The sequence below is a fragment of the Natator depressus genome, chromosome 6, assembly GCF_965152275.1.
Source record: "Natator depressus isolate rNatDep1 chromosome 6, rNatDep2.hap1, whole genome shotgun sequence".
Taxonomy (NCBI): Eukaryota; Metazoa; Chordata; order Testudines; family Cheloniidae; genus Natator; species Natator depressus.
This window is the reverse complement of record NC_134239.1, coordinates 67,718,728-67,746,421: the sequence shown is the minus strand read 5'-3', so window position 1 is coordinate 67,746,421 and position 27,694 is coordinate 67,718,728. Positions and strand designations below refer to the sequence as shown.

The 27,694-nt window shown below is 42.8% G+C and overlaps 1 protein-coding gene across 5 annotated transcripts in view; it reads left to right on the top strand.

The window, feature by feature from the left end:
- MIDEAS (mitotic deacetylase associated SANT domain protein) overlaps positions 1-27,694 on the top strand; it is a 104,681-nt gene that overhangs the window by 34,696 nt on the left and 42,291 nt on the right. The window contains exon 1 of one of the 5 annotated variants that reach the window (XM_074955616.1): positions 21,221-21,768. The exons of the other annotated variants lie outside the window; for them this stretch is intronic. The gene's annotated coding sequence lies outside the window, so the exon portion shown is untranslated. Of the gene's footprint in view, positions 1-21,220; positions 21,769-27,694 lie in introns of those variants that run through there. 5 annotated transcript variants of the gene reach the window in all.

The window sequence follows — 27,694 nt, the reverse complement described above, 5'->3', positions numbered from 1 at the left end:
ATTTGATTAACCTATTCATTTGTGTTTTATTGCATTGTAATACTACATTTCTTAAAGCTCTTGTTTTTGTTCCATATTTAATTCATCTGGGGTTTGAAAGTGCTAGACGTGCTTTTCCTCTAACCTGTAAACACCTGCCCACTTAAAAGCTTGAAAGCAATTTTTAGAAGTATTCTCTGGTTTTGTTTATTTTTGTCATTATACCAAGAGTTGTGGTGGATATTCCATCACTGACCACTTTTTAATGAAGATTGAATGTTTTATCTGAAAGATATGCTGTAGGAATTGTTTTGGGAAAGTTCTTTGGCCTGAGTTATACAGGAGATCAGACTAGATGATGACAATGATCTATGAAAACATAGTGCTTATGCTAGCCTATCCTAAAATTTAAAAACATAATATTCCCTACTAGTGGTGTGGTAGGGTTATCACCTTTGAGATGCAAAAAACCCAGCACCCACTCTCCCCACAAGGCAAGCCTGCCACAACCCCAACCATAAAACAACTCTGCAACCTCCCCTCCACCCCCTTCAACAGCCACTTATAGTATCTAGAGAGATACTGAAACTTATGTTCTCCCGCTGCAGATGTGGGAACACTGCAACATCTTTAGCTGGACACAAACTTTTAACATTCGATATACCAGTGTATTGTGATGATAATGCAAATCTTTAGATCCACATAAAAAACCTTGCAGATGTCAAATCCATAAACAAACCAGCCAGGCTGGTGAAATACCAGCCAGGAGGTAACCTGTAGTGTGGTGTATCTATTGCAGGTACTAGGATGAGAGGGCCTAGGCCTTCCCGCAACTAGAGGCCCGTTTCCTCAGTCCAGGGGGAGGAACTACTGAGCCCAGTTGCAAGTGATTATGGGGGACAACAGATGGAAAAAAAGGAATGGGAGTGAGGGTCATAGGGCCAAAACAAGGGATCCAGATGGGGACACCAAGCAAAGAACCCCAGACATCACCCACTGTTCCACAAAGGAATCCAAATATTTAGTGTCCAGAGGAACTCTGCCTGAAGACATGATACAAAGGACTGGAAACAGGCCCCAGAGTGATAGAGCACTCCCTGCATTTAGCTTCCTCCTCCTGGTGTGATCAATGGCCATCTTGGCCAGTGCCAGAAGGAGGCTGATGAGATCTTGCGACTTTTTGGGGCCGCAGATAGGATGTGTAAATATAAGGAGGTGTGTGCAGAAATGCAGCCAGAACCTCAGCAAGAGGTTCTGGAGGAACCAGAAGAGGGGCTGCAGCCTGACATACTCTAATAGGTGTGTGCCAGAGTCTCCCTCTCATTGTAGAAGGGGAAGATGTTAGAGGAATCCATAAACTGTGCCAACCACACACCCATACTCATGGCTCCAAGGAGAAGACACCAACTAATATCCTCACCGGGATGTGGGACCAGGGTGGTGAACAAGCTGGTCCATTGGGCTCCCTGCCCTCTGTAAGTGGCAGCTATTCCTGCCACTTGGTGTTGGGTTGGGACATAAGGGCAAGGAAGTGGGTGGTATGGAGCATGCGCATGTACAGATGTTCTCTGTGTGCGGTTCAGAGATGGACTGGCTGAATGGCATTCAGCCTACTCAGATTGTGTGTTGGAGTGGAGAACTACTCGTGAGGCAAGGATCCAGTGATGACCTCTGATGGGCAGGGAGCGCCCTCCTACAGGGCCTGCTTGAGAAAAGTGAGAGAAGCAGGAGCAAGGCTGTCCTCACCTCCTGGAGCACATGACAGGGTGGGCAACCCCATGCACTAGCCATGCACCATGGGCTCCACCCAGTCCCTCCAGCGGTAGTCCAGAAGGTCTTTGATTCTCATGACACCAGCCAGGACCATCTTTTGGTCCATGAAGGGGGTCTCCACCACCAGCACACAAAGGTGTGGGTTGCATAGTAGGGGTTCTCTGAGGTGGTCTTTTCCCTCAGTGGCCACTGTGAACATGGCTGCTGAAATTAGTTTCCAAGTCCTGAAGTGGTCCTGGTAAAAGACTGGCAACTTGGAGAGGTTTCGGGGCAGACACCATGGGTGGAGATAAAAATAGCTGTTGGTTATTTCTAAGCCAGTGGAGGAAGATGTGCACCAGCACACTCTGTGCTGGACTATGACTACCATGAAGGAATCTCTACGGGACCTGGAGGTGGAATGTGTGGACCTGGTTGCTGATGCAGACCAGGCCCTGCCCATTCCCTCTCAGAAAGAGGCTCAGGACACGTACAGTGCTTTCCCCAGCTGGAAGAATTCCAAAATCTTCTTTTGGAAACTGGCCAGGGTACTCAGGGTAGTAGTGGTGCAGTGTAGGATCAATTTGTCGGGCCTGATTCTGCAGTTTCTCTGTGCACAGAACTTTCATTGACTGCACTGGTAGTTCTGAGTGTGAAGTGCCTGTTGAATCAGGTCCCTGATGATGCCATTTTGTTTGGATTTTCTTTCATTTATATGTTTCTGATGAACTAATAAATATTCACATCTGATCTCAAAAGACTTTACAAAAATAAATAGGCATTGTGATCTCAGTTTTACAGATAGCATAAACTAAGGCACAGAGGAGTTATGGTCGCATTGTTAGGCCAAAATAGAGCCAGGAAAAGAACCCAGGTCTGACTCCCTACAGTTCTTCTGTAGCATTGAGATTCTTTTATAAATAATTACTATTAATAAAGCTACCTGAGCAAAGAAACCAAATCCTCCAGAGTAGTGTGTAGTGCCATTGTAGGATGAGTTAGATGAGTTATTTTGCTTATGTGCTGTGCATATGTATCCCAGGAGCATAGAACAGACCTGAAACTCAGCCAAGCCTCTCTGTAAAGAAGCAGACACAACTATTAAGAGGAATCTTTGTCTTGGTATTTTGGAGAGCAAAGTTAGATTATTTTTTTTGTTTGGTTGGTTGGTTTTTTTGTTTGGCATCTGGATGTGCTGCTGCTTTTTATGAGTTGATAGTTTTCTCCACGAAACGCCTTTCACCGCAGGCATGGCTAGCCAGGTGTGAGACCAAAGGCACAGTCCCAAATACCTGTCAACATAAACAACTGCTGACCATGTGCATGAGGACAGCTTATTTAAAGGACCAGTGTACTCTGATAGTTTATATGGATAATAGAAGAAAACCATAATAACAAGACACTCTTTGCTTGGAATACATGTGTATTAATGTGCTATATGTAACTGGTTTTGGATTAAATTGGATTAGCTTTTTGGGTGTTTTTAAACAGAAATTCTCTTTCGATGGCAGGACTAAACCAATAAAATAATCCTGTCCTGAGTAACTAGATTGTTTGTGAGTACAAAATTACTACTGATATGCCTCTTTAGGACTTATACAACATAGTGATAGTCTGTTAGTGTCAATCATTAACGTGCAAAATGAATATAGTGAAAGATGCCATCAATGTAGATTAATATTTAGACCCACTATTTTAATATCCTCTTGATTCAGGGTATTGGTTCTCATTCTAGCCATGTAGTTGGAACCCAAAATTCAAATACTACAGTAAATAGTGCCCTGCCTACTTCCACATACAGCAGACTGTCAGAGTTGCAGGGTGACAAAACAAAGCAAACAAATAACACACTCCCCCCCCCCCCAAAAAAAAAAAGAAAAAAGAAAAACCTCCCAAGAAAACGAGTGTCCCTGGTTGGTGGTGGTGGTCTGCTGCAAGTCCAGCTCTTCAGCAATCTTGTAGCCTTTGTTTTGGTATCTGATACAGAAAATAGTATATGTGGATCATAAAACTAAGTTTCAGGGTAAATTAATTTTGTGGCCTTTCAGCCTTGGAGCGTCTCTTTTCAAAACAAAGCATGATGACTGTAGATGAGAAATGTTTGTTCTAAAAATGAAATAGGACTAAAGCTTTCTTTCACTAGTCCCTGTTCGGGGATCTTCTGTTGCTTTTTGGTGGTAGACTAAAGAGACTTGAATGATTTCCACTCAACTCCTAACTTGCTTTGGGGAAAGATGCTGCTGTTCTATGTAGCATGAGAACTGAAGAAGAAATGTATCTCCTCTTGCATTATAAAACTCTTAAGCAAAAGTCTCTCATGTCTTCGTTTCAATACTTAGATTAAGGCCTTGTCTATATAGTGCAGTGGGCACTACAGGGGTGTGATTTCTAAAATGCATTAGCAATGTTGCACACTAATTAGTCTGCGTAGACCCTGCTGGTGCACACTATAAGTTAACTAGTGCACTTTAACACAGTATTATGTTAAAGCGCAGTAGGGAATGTCTAGTGTGTCTCAGCTGGGTCTACAGGGACCAATTCATGCACTTCAGAAATCACACCTCCATAGTGTGCACTGCTGCTCCATGTAGACAATTATGGATTCTGAACCAATCTGGTTTTACTAATACTTCTAATGCAATTTAAATTTAAAACAACATATATTAAACCAAGGGCTGCTCTCATGGCTTCTGGGATCTACAGGTAATTCTTCTGGTAAAAGGAGATTCAGCAAAGTGATCTGTTAGGATTGCCAACCCTCCTGGCTCCACTAGGAGTCTCCCAGAATCAGGCTCTATCTCCTGGAGGCCACTGAAGCGAAACCAGGAGATTTTAGGCCCCTAAAAGTCCAGCGGGCCTAAAGCAGGCTCCCTGCCTGCCCTGACTCTGCGCTGCTCCCAGAAGCGGCTGGCATGTCCCTGTGGCCCCTGGGAGGGTCAAGGGGTCTCTGTGCACTGACTCTGCCCTGAGTGCTGACTCCGCAGCTCCCATTGGCCACAGGGAAATGCTGGCCACTTCCGGGAGCGGCGTGGGGCCAGGGCAGGCAGGGAGCCTGCCTTAGCCCTGCTGTGTTGCCAACTGGGAGCTGCCTGAGGTAAGCGCTACCTGGATGGAGCCTGCACCCCTCATCCCCTCCCACATCCCAATGCCCTGCCCCAGCCAGATGAAAGTGAGTGAGGGTGGGGAAGAGCGAGCGATGGAGGTAGGAGGGACGGAGTGAGTGGGGCAGGCCTCAGAGAAGGGGTGGGGCCTTGGGGAAGGGGTGTGTTGGGGGCAGGGCAAGGGTGTTTGGGTTTGTGTGATTAGACAGTTGGCAACCCTAGCTAGCTAAGGCAACAATCCAGCAACTGGGTCTGCACTGGCAGACCTCAGCTCCTATATGGACCAACTGCTTAAATTCTATCTCTGTTTTAAAGGGAGAGGCACACTTTTTTCCCGAATGTATTCATTACAGTAGGAAGTCCAAGTCAGACAGGACCACAGTAAGTCAGTGATTTTTACCTAGCCTTTCTAAAGATGTGTTATATAAAACCTTAAACATGTATCTTTGTCTTGAATTAAAACAGGGGTTCTCAAACTTCATTGCATCGCGACCCCCTTCTGACAACAAAAATTACTCCATGACCCCAGGAGGGGGACTGAAGTCTGAGCCCAGGTGAGCCCTGCCACCCCAGGGTGGGGGGCCAAAGCCCGAGCCCCACTCCCCTAGGTGGGGGGCAAAGCTGAAGCCCAAGGGCTTCGGCCCAAGGCCTGTAACTTGAGACCTGCCACCCAGGGCTGAAGCCATCAGGTTTTGGCTTTGGCCCGGGGTGGTGGAGCTCAGGCTTCACCTTCAGCCCTGGGCCCCAGCAAGTCTAATACCAGCCCTGGCGACCACATTAAAACGGGGTCGTGACCCACTTTGGGGTCCTGAACCACAGTTTGAGAACTGTTGGACTAAAATATTTTCCATGTACTCCTTTTCAGCTCAACAGAAGACTGGTAAAATGTTCTGTCAGCCTTGTCTTTGAATTTACCTCATGCTTAGCAGTACTGATTTGTGCAGGAACAGCTGACTGGTGCTTTCTTTTCCTCCAACTGTCTTCACTTGGTGTTGCTGTGGTTTTGTTTTCAAACATCAGTGCTATGTTGCTGAAACTGTTCTGGAAGAATGTTTTATCCTGCACTGTTTTCACTGATGTTTTGTCTGTATGGAGACCCAGTGAGCTGCTTATACTGAATTTAAAATTTCCTATGAAAGTGTATAACATGTATTTAGGGCTTAGAGGTGTTTTTTTCCTTTTTTGCCCTGGCCAACAGGTCAGTATAGGCCTGTAATTTTTACATGTGCCATCTGTTTGTATTAAATACAGGATTACACTTAAGAGAAAAGAGAAATATAATTGGTACAGAAGGCAACTGTACTATTTCAGGAAGGAGCATGGTCTAGTAGTTATAGGACGTAATTGGGAACTGAATTCTGTGTTTTTATTCCCATCTTTGTCACTTGCTTGTGTCAAGGTTCCTCCCCCACTCTAAACTCTAGGGTACAGATGTGGGGACCTGCATGAAAACCTCCTAAGCTTGCTTTTATCAGCTTAGGTTAAAACTTCCCCAAGGTACAAACTATTTTACCCTTTGCCCTTGGACTTCCACTGCTACCACCGAATGTTTATCTGGGTTTATTTATTAGGAAAGCGCTGTTTGGAAACGTCTTTCCCCCCAGAATCCTCCCAACCCTTGCACCCCACTTCCTGGGGAAGGTTTGGTAAAAATCCTCACCAATTTGCATAGGTGACCACAGACCCAAACCCTTGGATCTTAAGAACAATGAAAAAGCATTCAGTTTCTGAAAAGAAGGATTTTAATAGAAGTAAAAAGTAAAAAAGAATCACCTCTGTAAAATCAGGATGGTAAATACCTTACAGGGTAATTAGATTCAAAACATAGAGAATCCCTCTAAGCAAAACCTTAAGTTACAAAAAGACACACAGACAGGAATATCCATTCTATTCAGCACAGCTTAATTTCTCAGCCATTTAAAGAAATCATAATCTAATACATATCTAGCTAGATTACTTACTAAGTTCTAAGACTCCATTCCTGTTCTGTCCCCGGCAAAAGCATCACACAGACAGACACAGACCCTTTGCTTTTCTCCCTCCTCCCAGCTTTTGAAAGTATCTTGTCTCCTCATTGGTCATTTTGGTCAGGTGCCAGCGAGGTTATCCTAGCTTCTTAATCCTTTACAGGTGAAAGGATTTTTCCTCTGGCTAGGAGGGATTTTAAAGGTGTTTACCCTTCCCTTTATATTTATGACAGTTTGTTTATACTGTTGACATGTAATCTTATCCTCTCCTTTCCTCAACTACCTCATTTGTAAAATGGAGATAATTACCTACCTAACAGAGCTGTAGTGAGGCTTACTTGCATCTTGTAAAATGATTTGAGATTCTTGGATGGAAGATGTTGTGTACATTAAGTGAAAAATATTTTTATACATTAATTTGCCATAATAAAGAGGAAAAAACAATATAATTTGGGAGACAAATAATCGGCTATAGAGCTTTCACTGCCAAGTCATTGGTTCTAATTCAAACCAGGTTGGTAGTGAACAGAAGGAATCACTAGAGTTAGTGGTCTCAGTCCAGTTCCTAGCGAAAAGTATCTGTTTCTACATGGCACCAATCTAACTGATATCAGCTAGAGCTGAGATTAGCAACCTCATCAGAAAGGTCAAGGACTGAGAAAAACAATGAGATTGATCCCTTAGAGGATGATCCCTCCAGCTCCACACTGAGGCACAGTGGCTGGAGTATTTGCACAGTAGCTGCCATAGGCAGTGGGTATAATAGGCCAGGGAGGCTATGCCTCCCCTGGCACAGCCACCACCACTGGACGCCCAGTTGCGGGTTTTGGCCGATTGCACGGGGGAAGTTTTTGCTTGTTATTATGCCCCATGCAGGTTCCAGGTGTCTGAGGAGGCGGTATGTGCTATTCAGCTTCCTGGGTTCATCGTAATCTCCATGGTATCCAGGGAGATTACTGATGAACCCAGGAAGCTGAATAGCACATACCGTCTCCTCAGATGCCTCAGAACCTCCGTGATGCGTATCAAAAGCTCAGGTTCTTCGGGAAGAGACAGGAGCTTTTCCCATGGGGCAGCTTGGGGTCTCAGGAGGGGAGGTGCGGCGCAGCTGGGGCAGCTCCAGCCAGCTCTGGGGCTCCTCTCCACAGGGGGGCAGCCTCGGGGCTCCGGCCGCAAGGGAGGTGGGGGAGGCTAGGGTGGAAGGGGCAGAGCTGGGGGGGGGGGCTAGCCTCCCTGAACGGGGCTCCACCCACCGCCCCTGGTAGCTGCCCATGCCATACCCACCCTGAGGATGAATAGGACTTTAGCGTTCACAACTGTCAGTCTGTCAGTTTTCATAAGCACTAAAATCACTTCAAGAAATAATTCAAGAAAACAGTTCACTGTGACTTAAATTTGTAAGAAGTAAGAGGAAACCTCCCTTCACAATTTAAATAAAATCACTTTTTCTTAGTGACAGCTACAATGGAGACATTTAAAAATGACAGAATTTGCTTGAAAAATATTCCACTATGAATAAGCATGAAATGTTTAGTTGTATTTGAGTAATCATCCCCGCTGTACAATGTGGGTTGCATGGGGAGAATGTGAAAATCTATTGACATGTTTAGTTACTCAACAAGTTTATTTTTGGGAGTTGATAAATTGGCAGGACATAGTGACCCTATGCAAAAGGAAGGAGTGTAATCATGTGAATGCGGGTATCTTAGCAAATGCTTTATAAATGATTAGCAAATGGCCTGGAAGACTATACATCTCTATGCATAAGGTTTTCTGTCATCTTTTCCTCCTGACAACAATAGAAAGACCATGGAGTTTTAACCATTTGTCATAGAATCATAGAATAACAGGGTTGGAAGGGGCCTCAGGAGGTCATCTAGTCCAACCCCCTGCTCAAAGCAGGACCAATCCCCAACTAAATCATCCCAGCCAGGGCTTTGTCAAGCCTGACCTTAAAAACCTCAAAGGAAGGAGATTCCACCACCTCCCTAGGTAACGCATTCCAGTGCTTCACCACCCTCCTAGTGAAAAAAGTTTTTCGTAATATCTAAACTAAACCTCTCCCACTGCAACTTGAGACCATTACTCCTTGTTCTGTCATCTGCTACCTCTGAGAACAGTCTAGATCCATCCTCTTTGGAACCCCCTTTCAGGTAGTTGAAAGCAGCTATCAAATCCCCCCTCATTCTTCTCTTCTGCAGACTAAACAATCCCAGTTCCCTCAGCCTCTTCTCATAAGTCATGTGTTGCAGTCCCCTAATCATTTTTGTTGCCCTCTGCTGGACGCTTTCCAATTTTTCACATCCTTGTAGTTTGGGGCCCAAAACTGGACACAGTACTCCAGATGAAGCCTCACCAATGCCGAATAGAGTCGACAACTATCTATTGTGGGGAACGATCACGTCCCTCGAGCTGCTGGCAATGCCCCTACTTTATACAGCCCAAAATGCCGTTAGCCTTCTTGGCAACAAGGGCACACTGTTGATTCATATCCAGCTTCTCATCCACTGTAACCCCTAGGTCCTTTTCTGCAGAACTGCTGCCTAGTCATTCGATCCCTAGTCTGTAGCGGTGCATGGGATTCTTCCATCCTAAGTGCAGGATTCTGCACTTGTCCTTGTTGAACTTCATCAGATTTCTTTTGGCACAATCCTCTAATTTGTCTAGGTCCCTCTCTATCCGATCCCTACCCTCCAGCATATCTACCACTCCTCCCAGTTTAGTGTCATCTGCAAACTTGCTGAGGGTGCAGTCCATGCCATCCTCCAGATCATTAATGAAGATATTGACTCTTGGGGCACTCTGCTTGATACCCGCTGCCAACTAGACATGGAGCCATTAATCAATACCCGTTGAGCCCGACGATCGAGCTAGCTTTCTATCCACCTTATAGTCCATTCATCCAGCCCATACTACTTTAACTTGCTGGCAAGAATACTGTGGTTTACATGACAGAAATGTTCTTGTCTTAGTCTCAATTAATTTTTTGGAAACATCTTTATGCAAAGTCATAGTATAGATGCTGTGAAGCCAATAAAAGTTACTTCAGAATATTTTAAGTTAATAGGTTTGTGGGACTGGAGATCTCCATGTTAAATTTGGGATTAGTCTGGAAAAATGAGCTGAGTGGAAACTTTGCAGATCCAAAACCACTTATGAGGGTCGTATGCTTTATTGTGAACAGCTATAGGTTGTATTCAGAATCAGCTCAGGGCAAGAGGTGCTGCATGGTTGTGTAGCCTACTCCAACAAGCATAGATACCTTAATATTTCCTTGCATATCATTAATGCTGAGTGTAAATAGGCAAGGAGAAAGATTGCTGGAAACCACGGTCTGAACAAAAGCACAATTGTATTCTGCATAGCACTGATGATGATCAGGCTGGCAACCACATGCTTTGCACTCTGTGGCTGGGAATACTACAGCAAACAGGGTCAAAAACTGACAGTAACAACTGCAGACTCTTGCAGTAACTCTCCCCTCTCCATTATAAACACTCTGCACCTGGCTGACTGTTACACAAAACTATCGCCACTTATCCAGTGGAGTTGGTAAGGAAGGGTTGGAGGAGGAAAGCTTGTCCTTTCCAGCACTAAATTCCTAGTTTGGAGAGCTGACATGAGTTTGCATGGAGTATGTTTGTTCTTTGGTTAATGGTTTACAGAAGTATCTGGGAAGTTACTTTGAAAGAAAGCTGAATCTATTTGTCTCTCAACATTCCCATATCTTACACAAGCAAAATTCCCCCCCACCCCCACCCCCAATGATGGGGCAATGCTCTGTCCCTTGCCCTCTGATGCCCCAGAAACTGCTCAGACCCACTTTCTTCTAGTGTTCAGGCTGTATTTTATTCTAAACTTCTCCACCCACTCCAGTACAGTGCAACATTCCAATTTTAAATCCCTACATCTTTCAGCCTGCCTTTACTAGGGCCCTAGGAGGTAAAACAATCTTCCTCTCTCGGGATGTCTTTCATTCTATGCTCCGCTAGCCCCTCATTGTCATCCTCATCTTTCCCACCCCTTGGAATACTTCCTTCCTGGCTTTTATCAGGTTAGTCAGCTGAGGGTTAATTGGTTCCTCACTTCCTCACACTCTCCTTCTCATTAGCTAACTGTTCAATCAACCATCACTGGGGGAAACGAATTGAGGCTACAGTGATTAGAATGCTGACCCACCTGTTGCACGTGAAAGTTATTTTCAAAATTCAGTAACTGTTTTTCATTGGCACTGTTTCCAATAGTTTCTCAAAAGTGTAAATGAAAGGTTTCCTTACTTACTCTCAACCCTACATGTATGCACACCTATTAATTATGTAATGTCATAGATGTGCATGGTGCAGATATTTTTGCCCTGTCTTACCCTAGTTTGCAGTGTTTCTTATGGCTGCAAAGGTACTGTACGTAGATCTTCACTTCTCAAATGGCCTTGGTTAGTTTTCATGTTGTGTTATTTTGGGAGTGTGTTTTTTGCATAATTTTAAGAAAAAATGTTTGGCAAAACTGCCCCCACTGTCCAGCATTTCTTGAGTTATAACTTATATGCTGAACGATATTTCTAGAGATAAGAGGTCAGCCAACAATTTCAGGTGTTGCTAACAGACCCTTGCTTAAAACACCCTTTGCCACCAGCATCCTTCCTCTCTTGTGCAAAATAGCTGTGGCCAAATGCAATGTGATGTTGTGGGATCATTGCTTTTCTCACTTATCGCCAGGGCAGAGCACTATGTATGAATTTGGCCTGTGTTGCTCTGGGGCTGCAAAATCTTGGAATGTGTTCATGGAGTTTTCTGGTTGGTTGGTAACGTGTCACTGGGCCAGTTCATTTTACTTACCGAGCGGTTGCAATTTGTGGATTCTCCCTCATTGCTGGAAATGAGTACAGAAGATCTAGGATGACTAGAGGAATACTTTATTTTAAAATAGTAAATATTAATACATATTGCATACATTAATAGATAACCGTGTAGACTGAGAGGTAGTTAGGTGCTTGAAGCATCGGATTTGAGCTTCATGTAGTTTTACCCTGCAGGATCTTTTGGAGGATACCTTATTTAAAAAGAAACAAAAAACAGTGGGTTTATCCCCTCTAAATTGAGATCTTTAATGACCAAGTACTTTTTAGAAGAATAGGGTTTGCCTGCTTGTCACTTGTCATGTTTCTTTCTTGCTTCACTTTTGTCTAGCATGTGGCAAGCTGGCTTCCTGCATAGCCTCCAGAAGCAGCTGCATACAGTTGGTGTGGTACATATATAGCTCAGGAAGCACTTTGGGGGTGCTTTGAGAGGAAAGATGCTATATAAATAACATAATATAGGTAATGAAATTAATATAAATAATAAAAGAGTGTAGTAGAACTTACTTATTTTGTTCCATTACCATTATCTTTCTAGTTTCTGGAAATAAATAACTCTGGGGCAGGGAACAAATGTTTTGTTTTAATTTAGGTTTGCAGTGAGTCACTGAAGAACTAATAGCTAAGATAGGCAGGGTGGGTACCTGTGTATTCTTGCATATGAGCTGATCAAAAAGTTTGGGGGGGAAATTGAAGTAATTTTTGTTACACTGGTTTTGCAAGAACTTCTGTGAAAAACTTTTGGGTTTTAAATGTTTTTATTTTTTTTCCCACTCCTCCCACACCCCTTGCATCCACTTTTTCCTCTTTCCACTTTGTCAATTAAAAATGAGGACAACGGGAAGGGGGGAAGCAAAAGTAAAGTTTTCACTTTTTAGACCGATTCAGTGCCCCTTCCATCTTGGCGCAGGCTTCCCCTAAGAACAGGATCATTGGACGCTTCTGAGAGGGCTCCAAAGAAGCCCAGGTCCCCTACGAGATCTGCAGTTTCCGAAACCTTGACCTCTGAGCTCAGTACCGTTGAGTTGAAGGACTCCTCCACCAGTAGTGGCAGTGCCAGAAATCCCTGGAGCTCAAGGGAGAGACACGGCTCTGACAGAGCTTCAGTACTATCTACCAGGGACAAGGAGGGCAAGCATAATCACCGGATCTGGTACCATCAGGCTCAGGCCTGTCATCGGCAGCTACCTATTCAGTACCCTCAGTACAGAGCAAGCGATGGCACCAGACTCCATTGGCACCAACAATGGTATACCCGCCATCGACAGTACCATGATCGTCAGCTACCACATCCTTGGCTACTGCATTGGTACTGTTTCCCTGCTTGGTACTGCAAGAGTTTAGATATGTGAGGGACCTGTCCATAGTGGATGAGCCAGAATCCCCACTCCTCATGGGTACCAAGCATGTCTTGGCACTAACACCTTGGTCTCCAGACTGCTATTATTCCCTGGTACCACAGGACTCTCCACCCTTTTCTATGCAGACTCTTCCATTGGATGATGAGGAGGAGGATGAATGGGACTACTAGTCAATGTCTTCAATTTCAGTCCAGGATTCCCCAAAATAAGTTGTCAGGAACTCGTTCTTTGACAGTGACAGGGAAGATTGCACTGTCATCAAGAGTGGTGGAACCAACCCTGCATGCTGCCCCCCCATGGCCATACTGGGATCCCTGGACTGCTTACCAATAGCATTTCTCCAGACCACTAGTACCGTCTCCAAGGGACACTAGGGTTGTTCAGTCCTTTCCTCCCCAACCAGCTCCCTCACAGGAGACGTTTGAGGAATAGGAGGCCAGGATGGATAAAGAGACCACCCCTCGAATATCCATCTCATTCTTGTCCCCAGATGAAATGGTTATGCCTCCACCACCTTTCCTGGCTGACATTTGAAGACCTCATAAAGAGGGCAGCTGACACTCTTCAGATTCCACTTGAAGAGGTCAGGGATTCACAACACAAGCAGTTGGGTATCCTACAGTCAGCAACATCCTCCAGGATGGTGTTACCCATTAAGAAGGTGTCCCTGGATCCAGCTGAGACTGTGTGGCAAACACCTGCTGCTATTCTACCAACATGTAAAAGGCTGGATAAAAAGTATTATGCTTCCTGTAAAGACTCTGATTTCTTGTTCTCCCACCCTCCACCCAACCCCTAGTTGTGGATGAGGTAAATGAGGAGGGCAGGCAGCACTTCTCCAGGTCTACTCCACGTGACCAGGACCAAAAGAGACTGGATGTATTTGGACGGAAATCCTATTTGTCAGCAACGCTGCAGTTCCAGATTGCAAACTACCGGGTGGTCATTGCCAAATACAGTTTTACAAACTACAATAGATGGATGACTTTTATTGAACATCTGCCCTATGAACATAGGGAGCAATTCCAGGTCATCATTTCAGAAGGTCAAATATTGGCCAGGACTGCTCTTCAAGCATCCTTGGTTGTAGTGGACACTACCACCAGGTCCATCTATATGGCGGTACTTATGCACAGGGCATCATGGCTCCAGCTCTTGGAATTTCCAAGAGAAGTACAGAATACTGTTGAGGACCTCCCCTTTGACAGTCATAGGTTTTTCCTGGAGACCGTAGATGCATCCTTCCATACACTGAAGGACTCTAGACCCCTCTATGTTCCCTGGGCATATATACATCTACAAATAAAAGATGGTGTAGTAGGTCATACACTGCCCAGAGATTGCATCCTGCTTAGTCTTCTGGATTTCATATAGCCACCAAACCCCCCAGTAAAAGACATAAGTTCAGAGAAAGAGGGCTGTCCACCTGCCCCCTTACAAGACCACCCAACCATTGGGCTGATCGAGAGTTTGAATCCCCCTGCATCTCTGGTTTTACAGCTATGCCCATTTTCCCACCATTCTCTCTTTGGAGACCACCGTTCCCATTTTCAACATGCCTGGAGACGGATCACTTAGACAAGCGGGTCATAATAATGGGCTATACCATCCCTTTGATATCACTCCTTTCCTTCAATTTCCCTTCCCCATCCCTCTTCAAGGACCCCTCTCACAAGCTTGTATTAAGACACAAGGTAAACTCTCTCCTCCAGTTAGGAGCAATAGACCCAGTCCCTCCCCCTCACTGGGGCAAGGGGTTTTATTCAAAGTATTTCCTTGTACCAAAGAAGGACAGAGGATGCAGATCAGTCTTAGATCTAAGACTCGTAAACAAGTTCGTAAAACCTCACAAGTTCAGGATGATGACTCTGACAGCTATAATTCCTTCAGTGGAGAAGGGGGAGATTGATTTTCAGCTCTTGATGTCCACAGTATTGCTTAAGAACATACCAATGTCTGAGATATGTAGGGCTGCTACATGGGCTTCAGTACATACATTTTCAAAGTACTATGCTTTAATCCTGCTGTCAGATTCGTTGTGGCTCTGGGTACTGCAATACTCTCTTCAGTTCTGGATGCAGTTCTGAAGCTCCCTCCTCCCTCTGGGGAAACTGTTCGGAAGTCACCTGAAGTGGAGCACCCATAGGGACGCTACTCAAAGAAGAGGTTACTCACCTTGTGCAGTAACTGCAGTTTTTTGTGATGTGTGTCCCTATGGGTGCTCCACTACCCATCCTTTCCTCCCCTCTGCTTCAGGCTGTTCTCTGTGGAGACATTCAGGTGGAGAAGGAACTGAGTGCAGTTGGCCTATGCATCTCTATATAGTCTCGGTGTCTAGCATGAGGAGGCATAGCATGCATGCGCAGGCTTTATGAGCACTGCTAATGGAAAAATCTCCAATCATGGGCTCAAGAGGCACATGAATGCCTGAAGTAGATTACCCATAGGGAAATACATTTTGAAGAACTGCAGTTACTCCACAAAGTGAGTAACCTCTTCTTTATTTCAAAAAGCCATATCTCTTTAAAAAACACATCTCATTTGAAAAAACTTTGACTAGCTATCATAGTGGTTTTTAAGGGAATTTACCTTAATTCATGTTACTTTAGGCTACCACATATAGGCACTGATCCTGCAATCAGATCTATGTGGGGAGACTGCTGTGTATGTGCAGAGCTCCACTTATTTCAGTGAGGTGCTGCACATGTGCAGGTGTCTACCCACACAGATCTGATTGCAGGAGGTATAGAGAATATTTTAAAATGGAATTAAGGTACAGATTCCATCTCCTATATTCACAAGGAAGATTGTGGAGCAAGCTTAAGAATATGTTAACCATAAAATCCCTTGCTTGGTCCAAAATCTTTCATCTTTACCATACTTAGATTCCAGCTTTTAGTTTATCTGTTTGAGGAGTCTTCACAGAGAGATTCTCATGGACACCTCCCCTCCCTGCTCTTCCCCCTCTGCTCCTGGGAACTACCTTCTCTCCCATCCACAATCACATAACATTCCTGTGGCAGCTACAGAAATTGCTTATGTCATTGGTTTGCAATCTGGTTTTTATTGGAGCCTCCCAGTCCTTGGGATGGATTAATGGCTGGGTGCTGCAGCCCCCATCCCTCCAGATGCTGCTAGCCTTCATTTCTTCTATCCTCTCTCTCTCTTCAGCCCCTTTCTGTCTATTTTCTTAACTTTGTTTTTGTGTTTTTTTTTCTATATCTATTTTAGTAAGTTTAGTATGTAATAATATTTAATAGGTTTTTCTGCTCCTCTCCTTTGATTCCATCTTCGTCCCCTTCCCTGTTCCTCCAAGTACCAGAAGGCTACATGTTGCTGGGAGTGAGAGGCTTCCCCTGGTCCCACCCAAAGCTGCAGGAGCAGAGCAGCTTGTACTAGTAGCCTACCCATGTGAACTGATCCTGCAACCAGCTCTATTTAGGAGCAGGAAGAGAAGGAAAGTGGGTTTCACAGATCTTTGTATGTCCCACTTAAACCAAAACAGAAACATGTTTGGAGAAGCATGGATCTGGGGTTCTGCAGCTTTCCCAGCTGCAATGCTCGTCACTTCTGTCTTGTGCCTCCTGTACCGTTTGGGGCAACACTGGTTTACATGGAAAAAGTAATAGTAGAGAAGTATTATTTTTATTATAAACTGCATCTAGTGAGAAGTGTTATTTCCTTTCCATTGTTTATTTCTGCTCTTCACTTAGTCTCCCCCTGTCATCTGTTTTGTTGTCCTTTGTCCTCCTCATCACCTGTATATGTTTCCCAGCTACTTCCTTCCCTGTTCCCTTAAACATGTTGACCAGCTACTTGGTCCTCTTCTCCCAGCTGGACATACTACCTGGCTGCCTCTTTCCGCTTTCCTAGATGGTTCCCTTTCACTGGTGGCTTTGGACTCTGAGGTTAGTTCTTGTTTCTTCCTCCTTATGAAGCAGAAGTCCTAGTAGAGGCATCTACGCAGTCAGGCTAGCTTCATCTCATTTCCAGCTGTTTATAAATCTCTCCAGGCTCTTGTTGGCAATGAAGTCCTTGGAGGCCTTTAGAAATAGCTGGGATCGCGGAGGAGGAGCCAGCACCATAAGACCAGTCCATCCTGAGGTCTGCAGCACGTGCTCTGTCATTGATTGGTGTTTTATGTCCCACTCCTAGCAGAGAGGCATTTCAGGGAATTAGAGCCCCAGTACAGGAGTTCTTGTCTCAGGATTAGCTATTTCTCTTCCCCAATCCTTTCTGCAGAACCAGTTTGTTTGTTTTTAAAAAAAACAAGCAACAATGAAACAACCAACCAAAAAACAAAAAACAAAACCCAGGCCTGTGTGGAGGCAGTTCATGGAGAGGGATCGTGAACTGCTTTTGGAGATTACCCTTCATTCCACCCTAAAGTAGTCACCAGTGGTATTACAGAGAGAGAAGCAAGGAGTAGGGACCATAGAGCTAGTATTTAGAACTAGTATGACAGTTCTTAGTGTGAGAGAGATGCACGATGATTTAAAAATTAAAATGGCTCTTGTATAGAAGAGGTAGTGCTCACAGTGAGCAGGCACTGAATACCAGATTCTGAACAACAGTTTTCTGTTTCATCTGGACAAGCCAAATAAATGTTAAATGGTTATTGTTTATTTGTATTGCTGTTGTGCCTAGGAGCCCTGGGCAAGGATGAGGACCCCATTGTGCCAGGTGCTGTACAACCACAGAGCAAAAAGATGGTTCCCGACTCAAGGAACTTACAATCTAAGGGCATGTCTACACTAGGGAGCTTACAGCTATAGTGGGGCAGCTGAGCCGCTGTAAGATCGCTTGTGTAGCCACTCTATGCTGATGGGAGAGAGCTCTCCTGTTGACATAGTAAAACCACCTCCACAAGCAGCAGTAGCTATGTCAGCGGGAGAAGTTCTCCCGCTGACATAGCGCTGTGCACACTGCCATTTATGCCCTCGAAACTGTCGCTCAGGGGTGTGATTTTTTTTTTTTCCACAGCCTTGGGCAACTTAAGTTTTGCCAACATAAGTCATGTCTACACTACCATTTAAGTGTAGTGGGGAGGGTTTTGGATGGTGGTAGGGAGATTAGGTTCCCTGTTTTAATCATGTTGAGCTTCAGCTGATGACTAGACATCCACAAGAAGATGTCAGAGAGACAGGCCAAGATTTTAGTTTTTACAGAAGGTACAACAATTGCGAAAGAATGTTAAAGGTTATTTGCATGAGGGATGAGTGGGAGTTCAGTTTGTGCCCTTTTTTGCTTCATTATAATATATGAAAAGCCTGAAATATTTGTGTGTGTGTGGAGGGGTCCTTTTTTTTCTTAGTGTCAGAATTGCAGGTCTTCCTCCTTTCAAAGACTCTGACTAGAGAGCTAGTAACATTATGCCATTGCAAGAGTTGAGAAATGAAAGTTGAGCAATTGAGGAGGAATTTTGGTTTTTAGTTACTGATATTCTTGATGTTTCTAAGTATTAAAAAACCTAATAAGAAACATCACTTCTTATTTTTAATAAACATTATAAATAATGTTTATAAATTATAATATAATTATAATTATATTTATAATTATAAATAAGATAAAAGGGGTGGGGCAAACCCTCAATTTCTTGGAAGTGGGGAGTAAGTTTCAGATAATCATTAATGGATAATCATTAATAGAGAAAGTCCCCACCTCTTCTCTACTTACTACCACTTGAAACACAGCTTTGTGCATGAGGCCGTACTATAATGTTCACAGCAAGGTGGAAGCCAAAATATTACCATTAAATAAATAATTTATCCAGCTTTGCTGAAAGGTTGAATAGTATTTTTCCGCCAATGGCTGCATTCGGCATGTCATAGTTGTTACTTATTGATCTTGTATGTTGCAGAAAAAACTGTATTGCACTTAGTTACAGTACAGATGTCTATATCCACAAAGCTATCCACCTTCAAATCCCTCTTCAAAACTCTTCTTTGCCATGATGCCTACAAAAAACTTGATAGCAGTTAGGTTGTTGGTTGCAGAGGCCACTGCCTATCACCAGTACTGTCTCGTTGTTTCTTTGTACTTCCCATCTGTCTACAGCCATCTGCTGTCTCGTCTTATACTTAAGATTGTAAGCTGGTTAGGGCAGGGACCATTTTTCTGTTCTGTTTGTACAGTACTTCACATCATAATATGTACCTAACAGGGTACTCCATGAGATGCTTTTTTCCCTTATGGTGTTCTATAATGTCACACAAAGAAAGGAAGCAAATATATTAATTAGAGGAGATACTTTTGTAATTGCATTTGAAATTGTAGGTGGTAGCGTATGCACTTCAGAAAAATGTTACTGGGTAGGCTGTGCCATCTCTTGTGGAACAATTTCTGTTCCCATGATCTCTTTGGGGCACCAAAGGCATTTGGTAATAAATGCTGGATTGTTGTCCTGAATGTGCAAAGGGAATGGAGAATGCAGGTGCAAGATGAACTGTGCTTGCAGAAACCAGCATACTACAAGGTTCACAAGGCAGTTAGTTCATTCTTCCTTCTAATATTCTATCCTAGGACATTTCACTCTGCTTTTGGTTGCAGCCTTCTTGCACATTGCAACAGTAGTGGAAATGAGCTGTTGTCTGTGCTTGACCTCAAATTGTAAATACCCAAAACAAACATCGGGGTAGTGGAAACATGTCAGATTCTTCAGCCATAGGCCCTGAGTCTGCAAGCTGCTTTAGGGAAGCCCATGTGCCTGCACAAAACCCCATTGTGGAGCATCATGCAAGCATAGGAGTTCATGTGCATGGAACGTCTTGCAGAGCTGGGGCCCAGGACTGTGCTTAAACAAAAGAAAGCAGGCTGGTTTTAGCAAGGCAGTAGTTCAGGAATGGTCCATGCAGCATAAATCTAATCTGAATTTTAAGGGACGTGGTCAACTTAAAAATTACTCTTCTCAGAATTTTTCCCCTAATGTTCTTGCAAGTAACACACCTAAGATTAAAGAAAACAAATATTTCTTTAATTGTTTTATTTGCTGTCTTTGACAGCACTGTTTTCTTTATATAGTCAGTTTCTCCTGTAGTTTGGGATTTTTCACACAGCAACAGGGAAAAGAAAATGTATTTTTGAAAACCACAAAAATTGGCATGGGGACTCAAAAACAAAGAGAACAATTAGTTATTTAAAGTCTTAGCCACTATACAATCTAATCAATCACAAAAAAATAGTTAAAAGTAGTTTCAGGTTCAAAGCATATTCTTAAGTAATATTACTACTTAGCTTTCCTCATGTGTAAATCTCAAAGCACTCTAAATAGGTGTCTATTGATATACCTGTCTTACAAAGCAGGAAACCAGTTTTGCCAAGGTTCACAATTTTACATTTAATGTTTTTTCTTAAAGCCTCAGCCCCTGGAGACAAATGATTGTGAGAATTTTGGCTTTTGTATTTTTTTAAGTGAGTTTCTGGCCCTCATGGTTGCTGAGAAAAGCTTAAAAATGTGCCCCAAGTGTATACTAAAAGCTCAAAACCAAGAGGGCAAATGGAAATTAGCAACCCAAAATGTATCTACTGTATTATTTTTAAATTGTCATGATTTTTAAGCCAGTATCACGATTATTTGGGGGTCTCAACTTATGTTTTTGAATGCTTGGGGTTGGCAGTGCTGAGAGCCAAAGTGTTCACTCTTAGGTAAGGCACTTAAACAGTGAGTCAGCAGCAGAGCTGCTGAGACCTCTGATCTGACACTGTCCTATTTCCTATGCTACCGCGTCATGTTTTATCTATCTCACAAGTATGTACGTCTTTTCACTTGCCTAGCCTACCTGCACGGGGAGAGTTTGTAAACAGAATTGTTTTGTGAGCATAACATGCCAGAAGAAGGCCTACTGGATATTTTGTCTCTGATATGCACCCCAATTATCAGTTGTAATAGCTTAATTTCTGTTTAATGCATATGTAACTATTTTGAACATTGCAAATTGCGAAGAGAGGTTTTCTCAGTGGAAAGATAAACTGGATGTGTAGTCTTCGTGGGTAAAACAATGTTCTCCAAAAGTCATCCTCCTGGTGTGGTTTGAAGAGATGCTAACTGGATGCTTTTTTGCAAATCAAACAGTAGATGTGAGAGAGAGAAAGGGAAAGCTATTATGTAGGGCTAAAATATGCTGGAAATCCCCAGCTCTGTGGAGTTGCTAGGTGGTTTTAAAACCCTTTCACTGCCTTATATGGCAACGGGAAGTGGGAGTGGCCCAGGCCTGCTTGAGCAGGGAGGGAGCGGGAGAGAGATGGCTCCTGACTTAGGCAGTTGTGCTGATGAAGTGGAAGAGCTGGTTTCAGTTCTGTATAGTGCATGTGTGTTTAGGAGGCGGGTGCTTCTGGTTGACTTGCCTGGGAGTTGTGCAATCCTTTAGGTCGGAGAAAGCGCCCTCCCTCGCCGCTGCCGCCACCGCCTTGCTGGTTTTTTTAAAGCTGTGAGCTCAGCCGATGAGTCAGAGCCATGCAATCCTGACACTGCATCGTGGGACTGGAGGTGAGAGAGAATCAAAAACAGGAGCTGTAGATTTCGGCCAAGTACAGTGCAGGACTTCGCTTTGCTTGTGCACAGAAGGGGAGCTGAGTAGTGACCACTTCGTGGGATATTCTTGATTGCAAGAGAACTTCCTGCTTCTTTCCTGGGAGCCCTGAGGATCGGGTCTGGAAAACACTTTTTTGTCTTTTCTTGGGAAGTGAAGCGAAGAGAGAGAGAGGAATCGCTCTGTTGCATAATTCTGACAGTGTCTGTCTCATATTAGGACGAGGTAAATTGAAATCTAGGGTTCTTACAAGGTCCAAAGGGCCTGCGCACTCCTGCACCTTGCTCCTGATTGAGGCTAGAATCAGCACCACAGAGGCTATTTGAATCATGGCTGTGGTTTTTGCAAGCCTGAAGGTTTGCAGCAAGGAGCTGGGGGGTGGGGGTGGAGGAAATGGGGAGATTGAGTGCTTGGTAACTTTGTTTGCTTTTTATTTTTATTTATTTTTTTGTCTGTATAATGCATGCAAGCTGCGTATGTGCAGCTACGCAGCTCAACGCTGCTAATGGACTGCCTCAACAGGAAGACTCCCTTTTTAGTGTGGAAACTTGGTACAGAGAATTCTGGCTAATATTAATTTTAGTGAAATGTGGTAAATTGCCTTTTGGGTGGGGAGTTGCGTATGGTTTGAAAGCAGAGAGGTGGTTCAAATTGCATTGCTGTTGTTCGTTATTTGACAGCTGCTGCAGTCTTGCTGTGTGCAATTTAAAATTAATACTCCTCTTTTTGTCTTAAAATTTTAGAGTAAACTTAGTGTTAACAAACATAAAGGGCTTATGTTAGTACAGGTAAGAGCTGTACAAGATTTTCCTCATCCCCAGCCTCCCAAGTCTCTACCACGTTTATCTTAATTCTGAGCCATATACCCTGCTATCCTAATTCTGGACCTTTTGAGTACAGATTCTTAAGTGTGACAAGCTGGGTGGGTTTTGGCATGTATAAATGGGGGTTAGGTCATGCCTTGCTTGTTTTCTGATCGGTAGCCAAGTCCCTTGGAACAGGTTTCTGTGCTTTCTGTAGGTCAGTGCTTCTGGCTCAGGTTCTGAAATTTCCATGCACCCAGGTATTTGATTGCAGTAACTGCAAGCCTGTATCCAAATTTTAGATACCTTGTGCAAGGAAACTGATTTCAGTACTTAATATCACTTTCATATCTCAACACTAGCATGTAAGGTGCCTGGTTTCAGCATCCCATAAGGACAGAGCAGCAGCCAATGGGATAATCTGCAGTTTACCACCACCTAAAAATTGTTGCTAGCCAGTTTACTTATGGTTAGAAATATGACGCAAGCTGGGGAAGGTTAAAGTGAACCAGTGCTTAAGTTAGATAACTGCAATGATTTCCTACTCCCAGAATAATAAATTAGTTCCTCTGATGGCTGTTCCTGTTGAAATCAGTGGGAATTTTGCCATTTGCTTGGGAACATGATTAGGGCCGGTGTTTGAGAGTGTCTCATTATGGAGGTGGACATATTTGGCTCTGAACCGCTGGACTCTTAAAAACGTTCAGCTCTAACATATCTCAGTTCCGTGGGGGCCTGGAAGTTAGTTTGTGTATTTTGGTGTTTCAAAGATTGCAGTTGCAATGTGGGGTCGGGAGAGAGAAACTATTCTGTCTTCTGGAGTGGTTTAGGGAAGTAGGTGGTGAAGTTTAGGGTAATGTACAGTCAAGCTAGATCACTCACTCAGAAGCACTATCTTGCTATAACTAATTTTTTTATCCCTTCTTAAATAACATCAAAGTGCATTTCTTACACTCTAAATGGTTTTGATCTGTGTTTCTATCTGTTAAATGTAATAAATTAAAACAAATTAGTTTTAACTTTAGGTAAGTGAAAATGCACCTTTACACTGTAAATGCATTCATGACAAGGATTCAGTCAGATTATCTGACATTGGTCTATAGAACATATGGCTGCCCAGACAAAATTAAGGCATAGTTCCTGCTGAGGAGAGACTGGAATAATTAATGCTGTGTGCACAAGCTGTGGCCCTATGGGGTGGACTTAATTAATGTTCCTGGATTGTGACAGGACTTTCTCTGTGTGTGCCCTGTACATTACTTCTGTTAAGAGCCTAGTATGTCTGTTGTGGTCCATTGGTGGCAAAAGGAAATTGCTAGTACCCATTCTAAACCTGTCTCATCTGCAATACAGTGTTACCGTATCCTTAGTTTAGTACAAGTGACAGTCCCTGCTGAACACTGGCCCTAGGCTGGAATAAAAAAGGTGTTGCAAGCCAGCATTGTGGTACATTAGCAGAGCTATGGGTGAAGTCTAGGTCTGGATAACAGAGGAAGGAGGGTCTGCTGATTAGGGTGCTAACCTAAATCTTGAGAGACCTAAGTTCAGTTCCCTGCTCTACTGCAAACTTCCTGTGTGATCTCAGGCAAGTCAGTTAGCAATTGTGTACCTAAGTTCCCATCTGTAAAATGGGAATAATAGCACTTCCTTACCCTATAGAGCTGTTGTGAAGATAAATGCATTAAAGATTCAGGTGCTCAGATACAATGGTGATGAAGGCTGTGTAAGTACCTAAAATAGTGGATGCTACAGTTCAGGAATGAGGTGCAGTGGCAGTGCAGCAACACGTAAGGTTGCAAAAAAGTCAGCCTGCTCTGTGTCTGAACCCTGATAAATGCTAGTTTTATAAACACTAAATTCACTCAAAAATTTTAGGTGCCATTTCCTTTAGCCTGCAATTTCAGAGAGGGAGCTTTTGGAAAAAATACAAAGGGAGTATAGAAGAACAGACCTGCAAAGATTTAAATCATGATTTGGGGGCGTCAGTAACTCAGGCAGAGGTTATGGGTCTATTACAGGAGTGGGCGGGCAAGGTTCTGTGGCCTGCAATGTGCAGGATGTTAGACTAGATGATCATGATGGTTCCTACTGGCCTTAAAGTCTGAGTCTAAAGTACTGGTCAGAGAGCTGTCATGATGTTAGAGCTTTTCTATAGATAGCAGTAGCCAGGCTTGTGTGTTTTTTTTTTTTGTTTTTTGTTTTGGTTTTTTTAAGAAAAATGTTGCAATTATATTGAAGCAGTATGATGCTATCATAATAGTCTATTATTTACACAAAAGGTAAATAGCAGGGTCTCCCAAAGATCTGTAGTGGGACCAGTGCTGTTCAGCATATTCATAAATGGTCTGGATGGAGGCAAACAATGAAGTGGCAAAGTTTGTAGGTGGTACGAAATTGTTCAAGATAGTTAAGTCCAAAGCTGACTGCAAAGAGTTATAAAGGGATCTAGCAAAACTGTGTGACTGGGCAACAAAATGGCAGATGAAATTCTGTGTTGACAAATGCAAAGTAATACACATTGGAAAACATAATCCCAACTATACGTACAATAACGGGGTCTAAATTAGCTCTTACGGCTCAAGAAAAGAGATGTTGGAGTCACTGTGGATAGTTCTCTGAAAACATCTGCTCACTGTGCAGTGGCAGTCAAAAAAGCTAACAATGTTAGGAACCATAGAAAAGGGATATATAATAAGACAGAAAATATAATGCCACTATGTAAATCCATGGTATGCCCATAACTTGAATTCTCCTTGAGGTTCTGGTTGCCCCATCTTCAAAAAGATATAAAGAATTGGAGTAGGGTAAGAAAAATGGTTAAAGTATGGAAAAGTTCCTTATGAGGAGCGATTAAAAAGACTGGAACTGTTCAGGGTGGAAAAGAAACGATTAAGGGGAGATACGATAGAGGTCTATAAAATCTTGACGGCTGTGGAGAAGGTGAATAAGGAAGTGTTGTTTATTCCTTCACATAACACACAAATCAGGGGTCACCCAATGAAATTAATAGGCAGCACGTTTAAAACAAACATAAGGAAGTACTACTTCACGCAACACAGTGCGAGCCTGTGGAACCTGTTGCTAGGATGCTGTGAAGGCCAAAAGTACAACTGGGTTCAAAAAAGATTTAGATAAATTCATGGAGGATAGGTCCATCAGTGGCTATTAGTTAAGATGGTTAGGGGCTCAATGCCATGCTCTGGATTCCACTAAACCTCTGACTGACAGAAGCTGGAACTGGACGATGGGGTGGATTACTCAATAATTGTTCTGTTCTGTTCATTCCTTCTGAAGCATCTGGCACTGGCCATTGTCAGAAGATGGGACACTGGGATAGATGGACCATTGGTCCAGGCCGGTATGGCCATTCTTATGTTCTCAAGGGTGGGATGAGCTTGCTAGATTTTTTTTTTTTTTTAAAACTGTACGCTTCCATATTATTTTCTAGATTTTAGTCCATATGATTAGAGTATAGATGATTTTCCTCTTCCTGATGCCTTCCAAACATGGTCTGAAGGAATGAGCAGTGGATGTTGGGAGCCAGGAACTCCTGAGTTATAATCCCTGCTTTACCACTGACTCACTATGAAGCAATGGGCAAGTCACTCTGCCTCAGTTTACCCATTATAAAAATTGGATTAATAATATTTACCTACCTGCTCAATTGTGTGGTGTGAGGCTTAATCAATTAGTGCTCATACAGTGTTTGTGGGACATCCCCTTCGCTCACTTTCCCCCAAAGACACACAGTATTCTGTTTAACCTAGAAACTAGCATATTGTGTGAGATGAAGGGTATTTATCTAGTTTAGTGAAAAATCCCTTTAACTCAGCTAAATTGTTGGTCATATTGACAGCAAAGGGGCCTCCTGCTGCTCCTATAGAAGTCTTGGCAAAATTCCTTTTGACTTCAGTGAAAGCAAGATCAAGTCCTAATGGAATTTGTTCCCCTTATGGGATGACTGATCCCTTTTTGGTCTACAGTTTGCAAAATGATATAATTTTCATGTAAGAACTTTTATTATAATAACACTTAGCTGCTTTACATGGAAGTGGTCTAATGATTAGAACTAGGTGCTGGAGTCTATTGCCAGCTTGTCCACTAAGCTGCTCTGTGATCTTGCCCAAGTCATTGAGGTATTCACAAGTGAGGAGGATCTGTGACTCCCTGTGATTTTTAATTGGAATTGTGTGCTTAGTTAGCACCATGGAAAATCAAGCTCTTAACTTCTCTGTACTTCAGTTTTCTTCATCTCTAATATGGAGGTAGCGATACAAAGATGTTGCAGGGATTAATTCACAAATGGTCTGTAAATGGTTTCAAAATCCACAGATCGAGCTGTGGAAGTGCAGAATAAAATGTCAAAGCGCTTTACAAATATGAACTGAGTAACCCCTTGCAACATTTCCCCTCATACATAGGTGAATGTGGATGTTTTATTTTTTTCTGTTGTACCAGTTTGATTGTGATAAAATATTGTTATAATTTTGGGTAATGTGCAGAATTAAGTCTCATGCTTGACAGGGTGGATTCGATTTAAATTAAATTGATAGGAAGACTCGATTTAATCATGGATTTCTACATAAAAGTACATTCTTGTTGGTTGTTATAACCTTAATACATATTCTTCACAACTCAGAGATAGATGTAGGTTTCATTTTTAGAAGGTACACACTGTACATTTTTGAAGTGATTTATTTTGAAAATTTTTCAGATTAGTTTTATAGCTATATCAGAAAGTGAATGATTGTTTGGTTATTTCAGTTACCAAAGGTAATTGAAGCAGATATTTATGAAGTCATTGGGAGGTGAACTATCTCCAATTCAACAGGCTAATCATTAACATTTGGAGGATTTTCTTGCCATGCTGTATTAGGAGGAGAACATCACCAGATAGACATTTAAATTGTTTTATTTAACTAAAACAACAACATTAGGTATTTTGGATTTTTTTTCCCCATCAACAGCAAATATAATATTTTAACAAAACAAGCATATAAATTTTTGAATTTAGTTAAACATTCAAGTTTTTTAAAATCAGGTTTGTTTTTATTAAAATATAGTTACATGAAATAATATTTAAAAAAAAACAAAACAAAAATTAAATAGACTATGTCAGCCAGGTCAACATTAAAAACTTAAAATATTGGTTTCTGCAGCTAACTCAGTCATCTTCACCTTCATTTTCCTGTTTGTTCGTAATCTGGAAAAGAAAAACAAGCTCTCCTGCTTTTTCAGGTCCCAAACGGTTTCTCAATTTGGAATGAATTGGTCCAAAGGAAGAAAATATTCTTTCTACACCGGCAGAAGAAGCTATTGCTGTTTAAAAGTGAGATTATCACATCAAC